We start from the raw sequence: 13,844 nt of genomic DNA, 5'->3' as shown, positions 1-13,844 counted from the left end.
CGCGCCGCCATCTTACATCTGAGGAGGCCCGCCTTTCCTTGCTTCCTGCCGTCAGAGTGGTCGAAGAGGCAGTCGTCGTCCAGGTTCCGGGGAGACTTATCGGGCTGACCGCTGAGACCCAAAAGCTTTACCACGTGCTGAAGCCAGTTAGGGGTTTCGCACTTTTTTCTGATTTGAACTCTGGGGAGCTTCAGAGTCTACTTCCTTAAACCCTTCTATTAAAAGCACTGTTGCGCAGTGAAGGACAAGGTGACTTAATGTTTCTGAGCATCTTTGTTTTAAACCCTGAACTTCAATAGCTTTCCTCTTTCCAGGGAGCAGAGGAAAGGAATTTTTTTTTTAATTTTACGCTTTTTATGATTTATATTTTATACTTAATCTGCAAGGATTACTTTGTCTTTCTGAACTTTTTTGGGGGGTGGGGATAAAAATCAACTATGTAAACTTTGTTTTAGAATATGTGACACTGAGCAGATCATTTAGCCACCCAGGATATGTCTTTACAGTGTGTGTGTTTTAACTGTTAAGGTGAACTAAAAACCAAAAATACGTTAAGAGGTACATAAAAAGTGTAAAATTTTAACTGACTTTTGATAATATGACAGTCATTCCCTTGAGAATACCAGAATAAGGACTAAAACCGTTTATCTTAATCTGATGTGTCTGTACTGTGCTTAAGAACTGGAGCTGACTGTTGGGTTTTCTGTTCCTTGCTGGAATAAAAGGAGTTCAAATCATTGTAAGGAATGGAAAGGACCATATTAAAATGTATTTCTCGAGGGAGGTTTTGTATTAATAGCTTTCCACTGCATGTTTTCTACACCTTTTAAAATCGCTTCAGGTGATGCTTCCATAAGAAAGGAATTTTTTTAACCTTTTGGGGGGGGGGGCGTCTAATTAGGTTTATTTATTTATTTTTAGAGGAGGTAGTGGGGATTGAAGCCAGGACCTTGTGCATGCTAAGCTATACCTTTCTTTCCCCCCCAGGAATTTTTTTTTTAACTTTTTTATTGAGTTACAGTCATTTTACAATGTTGTGTCAAATTCCAGTGTAGAGCACAATTTTTCAGTTATACATGAACATATATATTCATTGTCACATTTTTTTCGCTGTTAGTTACCATAAGATCTTGTATATATTTCCCTGTGCTTTACAGTATAATCTTATCTATTCTACCCAGTCTGTCCCTTCTCAACCCACACCCGCTTGGCAACCACAAGTTTGTATTCTATGTCTATGAGTCTGTTTCTGTTTTGTATTTATGCTTTGTTTTTTTTAGATTCCCCATATGAGCGATCTCGTATGGTATTTTCCTTTCTCTTTCTGGCTTACTTCACTTAGAATGACATTCTCCAGGAGCATCCACGTTGCTGCAAATGGCGTTATGTTGTTGGTTTTTATGGCTGTGTAGTATTCCATCATATAAATATACCACATCTTCTTTATCCAGTCATCTGTTGATGGACATTTAGGCTGTTTCCATGTCTTGGCTATTGTAAATAGTGCTGCTATGAATACTGGGGTGCAGGTGTCATTTTGAAGCAGAGTTCCTTCTGGATATATGCCCAGGAGCGGGATTCCTGGGTCATATGGTAAGTGTAAGGAATTGTTTTTTAATTCACCACAGGACAGAGTTTACTCTTTCTGTTTTAACTTGGTTTCCTACTATTGATGCATTAACAGCACCAATGTTTACTTAGTTATAGTAAACTGTCGACTGAAGTAAAATCACACAATCTGAAGTTTGTGGGTTAAGTTTCATTTGGGGCAAAATGAGGACTATAGCCTGGGAGACAGCATCCCAGAAAGCTCTGAGAGACTGTTTCAAAGAAGCAGGGGGAACTCAATATTATATATGATTTCAGTGAAGGGGGTACATGCAGTCAAGCACGTGTTGAGACAGAGGCTGCTGCTAGTCATGAGGAGCAGATGTCACCATTAATGATTTTAGTGCTTTTCTAGATATGAGGAGGTACAAGAATTAGGCTCATAAAATCTTCTAAAAATAGCTAACTATTTGAAGGCCTGTTCAGCCGTTTTCCCAGAGCACCTCACTCCTGAACTCCTTTCAGGGCATGTTGGAGGTCAGCAGCTGCAGCAGCTCTAATTTAATCCAAGCAGAATTAGATGGCAAGTGCCAGTGTGACACAATCCTTGTAGAGGCAGATGGCAAGTGCCAGTTTTTAGTTAGCAATACAGTAAGTGATCATGCATCTCTTCTAAGAAAGTTGGGTTTCTCTTTTGCTGAACCTCTCTCAGAAAATTCAGTGCTGTGTTATTTGAACCAAAACAGATTTGTCCTTACTGTTTTAACTTTTTCTTGAAATAATTACAAAGTCATAAGGAACTGCAAAAATAGTACAGCGAGGTCACATGTAGCATTTACCTGGTTCTCCTGATGCTCACAAATAGCTATACTACTGTATCAAAGTCAGAAAATTGGCATTGGTACAGTGTGTTTGTATAGTTTTGTCATTTCATCACTTGTGTCGATTTATGTAACCACTACCAAAATCAAGATATATTCCAGCACCAAAAAGATTTCCAGTGCATAAGGGGGGAGGAGAGACAAATAGTGGGGCACAGAGGATTCTCAGGGCAGGGAACCCATTCTGTATGATATTCTCATGGTGGATACATGTAGTTATACATTTGTCAAACCCAAAGACTTCACACCAGGAATGAACATCAGTTGTAACAAATGTATCACTGTGGGTGCTGGTAATGGACAAGGCTGTGCCTGTGTGGGGTTGGGGTATACTAGACGTCTGTCCTTTCTGCTGAGAATCTAGAACTGCTTTAAAAAGTAAAATATTAAAAAAGAAAACCATAAGTGTTAAAGATGGAAGGAGTATAAGAAATAATGTAATACCCTATTCTCATTGGAAAATGAGTAAAAATGAGACTCAAACTTCTAAAAATGATTAATAGACTTTATTTTTAGTAGTTTTTATTTTACAGAATAATTGAGCAGATAGTACGTACATTCTGTACATCCATTCCACCCCAATACCTAATACTCAGTACAGACTTTCCCCTATTATTAACATCTTGCATCAGGGTAGTACATTACTGTTACATCCTTATAATGGAATATGTGGAATAACTTTCTTTTTAAAAAAAACATTTATTTATTTATTATTGTATTATTTAATTTTGGCAGGGAGGAAGTAGGTAGGTTTATTTATTTTTGGAGGAGGTACTAGGGATTGAACCCAGGACTTGGTGCATGCTAAACATATTCTCTACCATTTGAGCTGTACCTTCTTCCCCAGAATAATTTTCAAATGGAATAATCCCCAAACCACAGGTCTGACAAAGGACTTGTATCTAAAATACATAAAGAACTCTCTAAACGCAATATTGTAGAAATAATACTGATACATTAGTATTAACTGAAGTCCATAGTTTACATCAAAATTCACTCTTAACGTTTTACAGTTTTATGAGCTGCACAAATGCATAAAAATGTGTATCCATTATTACAATTTCATGCAGAATAGTTTCACCACTTTCCCTGTTCACCTATTCACCTCTCCCCCAAGCCTGACAACCACTGATCTTATGACCATCTGCTGTACACTGAAGATTTGCGTTCTGCCCCTAAATTCATGTGTTGAAACCTAATCTCCAGTGTGATAGTATTTGAAGGTGGGACCTTTGGGAGGTGCTAGGTCATGAGGGTGGAGCCCTCATAAATAAGATTAGTGCCCTTATAAAAAGAAAAGGACCCAGGAAGCTCCCTTGCCTTTCTGCCATCTGTGGACACAAAGACAAGTTCTTGTGTGTTGTCCACTTTTTCCATTAGTGCCTTTAGCAGATTAAGCAAAGTTACTTTAACATTCTAGTCTGATAATTCCAAAATCTCTGCCATATCTGAGTCTGATTCTGATGCTTTATATCTTCAGATTGTAAGACATTCAGTTTGCCTGTTAATTTTTCCTTAAACCTAAACATGATGTACTTTGGTGAAAGGAACTGAGGTAAATAGGCCTTGGTGTGAAGTTTTGTTTTTCTGGCTAGGAGTTAGGCTCCTGTTTGCTGTAGTTGTATGTGTCAGAGACCTAAGTTTCCTCTGCTGTCTTGTTTTGGTCTCCTCTGTTGTATGTGCATTTCCCTAGAATCTGCTTCTTAAGTAGAGTCTTGAAGTTACAGTTCTTTCAGCTCTAACCCACATATTATACAAGAGCCCAGAAACTTTGGCATTTGGAATGGGGGGAGGGCTTCCAGATCTTGATTTTCCTTGAGCACTTCTATACCCCAGGGGCCTTTGTTTAACAAGACGTCTATGTCAAAATAATTTCTTTCTGTTCTTTTAATAGAGGTTCAATTTAATATGGGTTCATCCTCTCATGCCTGGGCTGATTTCAGTTATATTGTTTTTTTTTAAGCATTCGTTATTTTTAAAATTTTTTAATTTTATTTATGTATTTTAACAGAAGTACTGGAAATTGAAACCAGGAACTCATGCATGCTAAGCACATACTCTACCACTGAGCTGTACCCTCCCTGCCTCAACTATTCTTAAAGAAACTTGAATAATTACCTCTTGGTGAATATAGTTCAGATCTTCATTCTGCTAAAATAAGGTAAAATATACTTTTTTTAGACTACTTTTTAAGATTGCTTCAGGAGGTTGTGGGGAGGTTTGAAGAGGACCTCCAAAGATCCTTGCCTCCTAATATCCACACCCTTTCGTGGTCCTGTGATATTGTGATTTATGAGAAATATATGTATTTGGTCATTCAGATGACAAAAATATACCTCTTATATGTATTTGGTTTTTATCCACAATTCCTGGATCATAGTTCCAAAATGCTTAGAATTTCCTAAGTGATGAGCGCTTAAAGGTGTCTTTTATATTAATGAGATAACTTTTGAAAAGCACAGAAGGTTGGGGGCTGGTTGCCAGGGGAACCAACCATGTGATTAGAGGGTTGGAACTTTCAGCACCCTCCCTCCCCCACCTCCCAGGAGGGGAGAGGGGCTGGAGGTTGAATCAATCACCAATGGCAATGATTTAATTAATCATGCCTATGTATTGAAGCCTCAAAAAAAAAAAAAAAACTCAAAAGGGAGGAGCTGGGAGAGCTCCCGGGCTGGTGAACACATGGAGGTTTTGGGGAAATGATGCTCTCTGAGAGGGTGAGGAAGTTCTGTGCCTTTTCCCACATACCTTGCCCTATGTACCTCTTCTATCTGCCTCTGCCTAAGTTATATCCTTTAATAATAAACTGGTGATCCAGTGAATACAATGTTTCTCTGAGTTCTGTGAGCTGCTCTAGCAGGTTTATCAAATCCAAAAATAAAGTCATGGGAACCTCTGATTTATAGCCAGTAGTCTCACAACTGGCATCTGAAGTCCAAGGAGAGGGTTGTGGGAACCTCTAATCTGTAACCCATCAGTCAGAAGGACAGGCAACAACCTGGGTTTGTGACAGGTGTTTGAAGAGAGGGTGAGGAGTCAGTCCTGTAGGACTGAACCCTTAAGCTGTGGGATCTGACTCTGTCTCTAGGTAGACAGTGTCAGAATTGAGTTGAACTGTAGAATACTCCACTACTGTCCAAGAATCGCTTGGTGTTGTGTGGGAATCCTCCCCCGCACTGGAATTGGGATCTGGACACTTTTAGGTCCCCTCCACGCTGAACATGGATGACTAGGTAACCAATAGAAAATTGTGGAAATTATGGAGTCTGTGTTTTGAGATTAAGTCATCAAAGACATTGCTACTTTCTTCTTTCTCTCTCTTGCATCACTTGCTCTGGGATAAGCCAAAGGCCATTTTGGTGTTGAGAGTCCAGCAGCCCCAAGGAGAGGTCTGCGTGAGTAGATGGACAGGCGTCAAACTCATGGCTGTGTGTGTGTTTCCATGGCGTTGGATGCTCCTGTTGGATACTGTTTGATGGCTGCAGTCTCTGCCTGTATCTTTTTTTTAAATGTTTTTACTAAAGTGTAGTTGGTTTACAATGTTAGTTTCAGCTGTAAAGCAAAGTGATTCAGTTGTACATATACATACATATACATATTTTCTTTTCAAATTCTTTTCCATTGTATGTTATTACAAGAAATTGAATATAGTTTCCTGTGCTATATAGCAGGTCCTTGTTGTTTATCTATTTTATACATAGTAATATGTGTCTGTTAATCCCCAACCCCTAATTTGTGCCTCCTGGCCCTTTCCCCTTTGGTAACCATAGTTTGTTTTCTATGTAAATGAGTCTGTTTTTGATTTGTAAATAGAATTTGTATCAAATTTTATAGATGTGATGTATGATTTTTTAAAATTTTTTGTAAGTGATGTATGATTTTTTAAAATTTTTTTAAGTGATGTATGATTTTTTAAAATTTTTTACTGAAATGTAGTTGATTTACAATGTAAGTTTCAGATGTACAGCAAAGTGATTCAGTTATACATATACATCAGTATACTTTTTTTTTTTAGATTTCACATATAAGTGATATCATATGGCATTTTTCTGACTTACTTCACTCAGTATGATCATCTCTAGGTCCATCCACGTTGCTGCAAATGTCTCTGCCCATATCTTAATTGCTCTGATGAGAAGTGGCAAGCCAAAACCAGTTAAGCTCTCTGATCCCCTAAGTAGTCCCCCTGACTCACAGGAACTATGTGAGATAATGATCCTTGTTTTTTAATGCCACCAATTCAGTGTAATCTGTTACACATCCCAAGGCCACAAAGCAGCATGGCCCTGTGCCAGCACACACAGAAGGGCCTGGGGCACATCAGCCCAGGCATAACTGGAGGTGGATGGGAAAGGACTCCCCATGCTGGGAGTAGAGGCAGCAGCTGGAAATTGTATCCTCATCACTCTGACCAGAAATAGAGGTTTGATGGGAAGCAGTCCATGCTAGTTTTATGTAATTTCTGAGGAATCCCTTTTCCACATGGTGTATAGCTCAAAGATGCTTTGGAAAGAAACCCTCTATTCACTGGGAATTCTTTTTTATTTTTCTTACTATTGTGTCTTTGTAAACAGTCTTGTAGAAAAAAAAATGTGTAACATCCCAGAACCCCAGACTGTTTGAACATGAGATGAGGCCCTTCCATAGCAGCTGTATTTTAATGGTACTGTCTAGAACGATCTAGAACCCTGTTTAGACTGCAACAGACAGTAAGTAACGTTTCATTGTGACCTAATGCTCTAAATGTATGTAGAAAACTGAAAAATATTTTGTGAAGCAACACTTCAAACTTGCACATTTGATCATGTAAAAACATTGCAAAGTTGATATTCAAATATTATTCTATTCATATGTATATATAACCCAGGAAAAACATAAACAGTACAAAAACAAAAAATTAGAAATGGCTTTGTTTAATGACAGTTCATGAATGTATTTCAGCCCCAAACACACAAGGACAAAGCTACTGTGCACATATCTGGTTGAGACTTATCTGAACATTCATAATTAAAACTCAGTGGAAACCATAAGTAAAATAAAAAGACAACCTACGGAATGGGAGAAAATATTTGCAAATGAAACCGACAAAGGCTTGATCTCCAGAATATATAAGCAGCTCATATGACTTAATAAGAAACAACCAAACAACCCAATCCAAAAATGGGCAAAAGACCTAAACAAGCAATTCTCCAAGGAAGATATACAAATGATCAATAAGCACATGAAAAAATGCTCAATATCACTAATTATCAGAGAAATGCAAATCAAAACTACAATGAGGTATCACCTCACACCAGTCAGAATGGCCATCATTCAAAAATCCACAAATGACAAATTCTGGAGAGGCTGTGGAGAAAGGGGAACCCTCCTACACTGCTGGTGGGAATGCAGTTTGGTGCAGCCACTATGGAAAACAGTATGGAGATTCCCCAAAAGACTAGGAATAGACTTACTGTATGACCCAGGAATCCCACTCCTGGGCTTATATCCAGAAGGAACCCTACTTCAGGATGACACCTGCACCCCAATATTCATAGCAGCACTATTTACAATAGCAAAGACATGGAAACAGCTTAAATGTCTATCAACAGATGACTGGATAAAGAAGAAGTGGTATATTTATACAATGGAATACTACTCATCCATAAAAACTGACAACATAATGCCATTTGCAGCAACATGGATGCTCCTGGAGAATGTCATTCTAAGTGAAGTAAGCCAGAAAGAGAAAGAAAAATACCATACGAGATCGTTCATATGTGGAATCTAAAAAACAAAAACAAAAACAGAAAAAACAAAGCATAAATACAAACCAGAAATAGACTCATAGACATAGAAATACAAATTTGTGGTTGCCAAGGGTACGGAGGGTGGGAAGGGATAGATGGGATTTCAGAATTGTGGAATAGATAAACAAGATTATACTGTATAGCACAGGGGAATATACACAAGATCTTATGGTAGCTCACAGAGAAAAAAAGTGACAATGAATATATATATGTTCATGTAATAACTGAAAAATTATGCTCTACAGTGGAATTTGACACAACATTGTGAAATGACTATAAATCATAATAAAAACTCAGTGGAAGACATTAAAAACAAACTCATGGTTACCAGAGGGGAAAGGGAGTGGGAAGGAATAAATTGGGAGTTCAAGATTTGCAGGTACCAACTACTATACATAAAATAGATAACCAACAAGTTTCTACTGTATAGCACAGGGAACTATATTCAATAACATGTATAGTAACCTATAATGAAAAAGAATATGAAATGGAATATATATATATGTACATGTATGACTGAAACATGATGCTGTACACCAGAAATTGGCACAACATTGTAAACTGACTATACTTCAATTGAAAAAAAACCTCAGTGAAAAATCTCATACTTGCTAAATATAGATAAAATTCTCATGCATTTCACAGGTGTGAATTCTGTTCATGTTAATAACATCTTGATAACAGTCAAACTGTCATTTACTGGTAAATCAAATGACACCTGTAAACAAAAGCTTGAAACACCAGTAGTAGCCAATGTACCTCCCTGGCACTGTCTCACTCAGAAACTTGTCACGACTGGCATCAATATTTGTCACAATGGGTGCAGTTTGGGGGTAAGAATCTGTGAAATGCACTGTGATAATTTTCTGTTCTTTTTTATTTTTAAATAGTTGTCATAGCCCATGGATTTCGAGGGTTGTGATCTGCAGATTTGAAAACACTGGGTTAGAAGCTTTCAGCTTTTGCACAGATGCTGCATATGGTTTCCTGCTGGTATTAGTTTCCTGTTGCTGCTGTAACAAACTACCACGAACCTAATGGCTTAAAATGACACATTCCCTTACAGTTCTATAGGTCAGGAATCTGACATGGGTCCTCCTGGGCTGCATTCCTCTCTGGGGGGTCTTGGGAAGGACTCACTTCCTTGCTTATCAAGGCTTTCACAGAATTCAATTCCCTGTTGTTGTTGGATTGAGGTCTCCACTTCCTTGCTGGATGTCATCTCAGGCTACCCTTAGCTCCCAGAGGCCTCTCTCCCATCCACACACACACACACACACACACCCTGCAGCTCAGAGCCAGTAACAGGGCACTGAATCTTTCTCTTTGTCCGTTCTTGCATTTGTCCCACTGCAACTTGGAAAGGTTCCGCACTTTTAAGGACTCGTGCGATTAGATTGTGCCCACTTAGATAATCTCCCCATCTCAACCTCCATACCCTTAGTCACATCAACAAAGTTACTTTTTCCATGTAAAGTAACATTTACAGATTCCAGAGATTAGAGCATAGAAAATATTGGGACTATTAGTCTCCCGACTGCACTAACTTCTAGGCATGTGCTTACCTATGTACATTTTATTGATAACAAAGCTTTGGATTGCTGAACATAAGTATTTATCATCCCTGAGGAGGTTTTAGATGCAGGGCTTTTGGGAACATGAACCTTATAAGTTCCATCTGGTGCTTTCTCCATAGACCTCAGAAAGCCATTTGCTTTTCCAGAAGGTGTTTAACACTGATACATAAATCTGCATACACACAAAAGCACACAGGACTCACATTTAGGTGGAAACTCAGAATAATATTAAAGATAAAAAGGAAACATGGAATGTCGGCTCATCAATTGTACCAGATACACTACACTGATGAGGGATTTTGAGGGTAGGGGAGTATATATGTGTGGGTGGGGAGGTCTATGTGGGAACTCTGTATTTTCTGCTCAATTCTGCTGTAAACCTGAAACTGCTCTAAAAAAAAAATCTATTAAAAGAAAAAAGTTCTCATCATAAGAAAAAAACTGTAACTATGTATGGTGGTGGGCGTTAACTAGACTTACTGTGGGTATCATTTCACATTATAAACATATATTGAATCATTATGTTGTATACCTGAAACTAATATCAGTGTTATATGTCAATTATATCTCAATAAAAATTTTTTAAAAAGAAACATGGAAAAACAATCAGGTCCTGCTGTATAGCCCAGGGAACTATATTTAATAATTTGCAATAACCTGTAATGAAAAAATATGAAAAAGAATGCATATATATATGTATAACTGAATCACTATACTGTAGACCAGAAATTAACAACATTGTAAATCAGCTATGCTTCAATTAAAAAACAAGAGATTTTGGAGGCTTGAGCCGTGGGCACCAGAAAGGATACAGGAGGTACCTCCACAGCTGACACAGGATGGCCTGCGGCCTCAGGGAAGATGCTTTGGGAACAGGATCAGGAAGCATTCAGGACACCAGGACCCTAAATGAGCCTGGACAGCAGCACAGGGGCAGTTCAGTCCAGGCTGGCGCTGGAGGTACCACCCAGGCCACATTCAGGAAGATTAATGAAAGTTCTGCTGTGGAATAGTGGTAGGAGGTCCTTCCATGCTCTCCAGCCAATGTACTGCTGCTTTATTTTACTTCTATGTGAACCAAGACTTTGCCTCATCACAGAAGATCCAGAAACTTCATATCTTCCACACTGCTCAGAGCTCCATGACAGTTAACTGGGGAGAAATTGCATCTGAGTGTCTGCCCTACATTGCAGATTTGCTGTCTGTCACCTTCAAATTTTCCTTTTCACATCTAACAAATTACAAGTAAAGACTGGCTGGGGGGAGAAGGAATATCTCAGTGGTAGAGTGTGTACCTAACATGCACGAGTTCCTGGGTTCAGTCCCCAGTACCTTCATTAAAATAAAATAAATAAACCTAAATAAATAAATAAATAAACTTCACGTATTACAATAATCTCTCAGTTCATCCATGTTGCTGCAAATGGCATTATTTCATTCTTTTCATGGCTGAGTAGTATTCCATTGTATATATGTACCATGTCTTCTTTATTTAGTCACGTACTGATGGACATTTAGATTACTTCCATGTCTTGGCTATTGTAAATAGTGCTGCTATGAATATTGGGGTGCTTGTACCTTTTTGAATTTGAGTTTTCTCTGGATATACGCCCAGGAGTGGGATTGCTGGATCATATGGTAATCAGTTGCATTTCTATAAACTAACAATAAACTATTAAAATGAAAAATTAAGAAAACAACATTTACAATTGCATTAAAAAGAATAAAATACCTAGGAATAAATTTAACCAGGAAGTGAAAGATCTACTCTGAAAAACTATAAAACATTCATAAAAGAAATTGAAGAAGACACAAATAAATGGAAAGATATTCTGTGCTCATGGATTAGAATTAGTATTCTTAAAATGTCCATACAACCCAAGCTATCTACAGATTCAAGGCAATCCCTATCAATATTCCAATCGCATTTTCACAGAAATAGAACAAACAATCCTAAATTTTATATGGAAACCCACAAAAGGCCCCAAATAGCTACAACAATCTTGAGGAAGAAGTTCAAAGTAGGAGATATCAAGCGTCCCAATTTCAAATGATACTACAAATCTACAGTAATCAAAACAGTATGGTACTGGCACAAAAACACACAAAGATCAATGGAAAAAAGAAGAGAGCCCAGAAGTAAACCTACACATTTTTGGTCAATTAATCTATGAACAAGGAGGCAAAAATAAACAATGGAGAAAAGATAGTCTCTTCAATAAGTGGTGTCAGGAAAGCCAAACAGCTACATGTGAAAAAATGAAGTTAGAGCAATTTTTAACACCATATACAAGAATAAACTCAAAATGGTTTAAAGACCTAAACATAAGAGCAGAAACCATAACACTCTTAGAAGAGAACATAGGCAAAACACTCTTTGACATAAATCATAGCAATATTTTTTTGGATCTATCTCCAAAGGCAAAGGAAACAAAAGGAAAAATAAATAAATGAGACCTAATTAAACTTAGAAACTTTTGCACAGCAAAGGACACCACTGACAAAATGAAAAGACAATCTACTGAATGGGAGAAAGTTATTTTCAAATGATATGACTGATAGGGGTTAATATCTGAAATATATAAACAGCTCATACAACTCAATGTCAAAAAAAAAAAAAACACCCTCATTAAAAACTGGACAGAAGACCTGAATAAACATTTTTCTGAAGAAGACATACAGCCAGCCAACAGGCACAGGAAAAGATGCTCAACATCACTCATCACCAGAGAAGGGTAAATCAAAGCCACAATGATAAACAACAAAGTCCCGCTGTACAGCACAGGGAAGTATATTCAATACCTTGCAATAACCTATAATGAAAAAGAATATGAAAAAGAATATATACTTATGTATAACTGAATCATTATGCTGTACACCAGAAACTAACACAATATTGTATACCAACTATACTTCAATAAAACACACACACACACACACACATAATGTGATATCACCTCACGCTTGTCAGAATGGCTATCATCAAAAAGAGCACAAGTAACAAATGTTGGTGAGGATATGGAGAAAAGGAAACCCTTGTACACTGTTGGCGGGAACATAAATGGGTGTAGTCCCTATGGGAAACAGTACGGAGTTTCCTCCAAAAAACTAAAAATAGAACAACTGTATGATCCAGCAATTCTACTCCTGGGTATATATCCTAAAAAAACAAAAACCACTCATTAAAAAAACACCTGCACCCCAATGATGGTCACTACATCATTATTTACAATAGTCAAGATATGGAAGCAACCTAAATGCCTATCAGCAGATGACTGGATAAAGATGTGGTGTGTGTATATATTATACATATATATAATGGAATATTACTCAGCCACAAAAAAGAGGCAGTAGACATACTACTTGGTATTTTTAACATGAAGAAGTTTTATGTCATTAACTTTAGACTCTATTAACTACTAATCTAGTGAGTTAGATTATGTGGTTGTCAGACTCTGTCTCTGAGCCTCCCACTCCCTACTGCACTTCTAGAGTGAGAGTTGATATTTTGGGAGTGCCCCTCAAAAGGCACCACTCAGACCTCAGCTGCTTTCCTGCACTTAACGCTCCTGTCCCTCAGGTCCTAGGGGGATCCACGGGCAGCTGTGTGAATCATTCACCAAACGTGTGCCGGCGTCTCACAACTCTGCAACTCCAAGGTCCTGTGCAAATCACTTGTAGGTTTCACTGGGAATAAAAAACTCTGCCCCTTCCTTAGCACTCACTACTTTTTTTTCCCAATTTTTTTTATTGTGGCAAAATACACATAACATAAAATTTACCATCCTAACCATTTTCAAGCAATTAAGCATTTTTAACCATTTAGCCAATTTTTCATAAATCCTTATTAAAAAGATATAGGAGAAGAGTTCCTGTGATCTGCACTCTGCTTATGGTGTCTGGTGCTGAAACTGGCTTCAGGAAAGGGCTGAGTCTCATCTTCTAACACCACTTAAGTTGAATAATGTCAGAGTGGAAAGCATGTCCCAATAGTCTGGTCTGCTGGGGAAGATTATTTGAGTGTGTAAAGAAGGAAGCCCCCAGGTTTT

General features: G+C 37.9%; 1 long non-coding RNA gene across 2 annotated transcripts; it reads left to right on the top strand.

Moving 5' to 3' along the window:
- Position 1: 1 nt before the first annotated feature.
- Positions 2 to 10,211, top strand: LOC116663548. 2 transcript variants are annotated; one of them, XR_004319718.1, is made up of 4 exons: positions 2 to 249; positions 4,441 to 4,590; positions 5,774 to 5,923; positions 9,109 to 10,211. It is a non-coding gene; the product is annotated as an uncharacterized LOC116663548 (long non-coding RNA). The 2 variants fall into 2 exon arrangements; XR_004319717.1 differs by lacking the exon at positions 9,109 to 10,211 and having other exon boundaries at positions 5,774 to 6,042.
- Positions 10,212 to 13,844: the final 3,633 nt, after the last annotated feature.

This window comes from Camelus ferus, chromosome 5 (genome assembly GCF_009834535.1).
Source record: "Camelus ferus isolate YT-003-E chromosome 5, BCGSAC_Cfer_1.0, whole genome shotgun sequence".
Taxonomy (NCBI): domain Eukaryota; kingdom Metazoa; phylum Chordata; class Mammalia; order Artiodactyla; family Camelidae; genus Camelus; species Camelus ferus.
The sequence above is the reverse complement of the archived record's forward strand: the minus strand, read 5'-3'. Positions and strand labels throughout refer to the sequence as shown.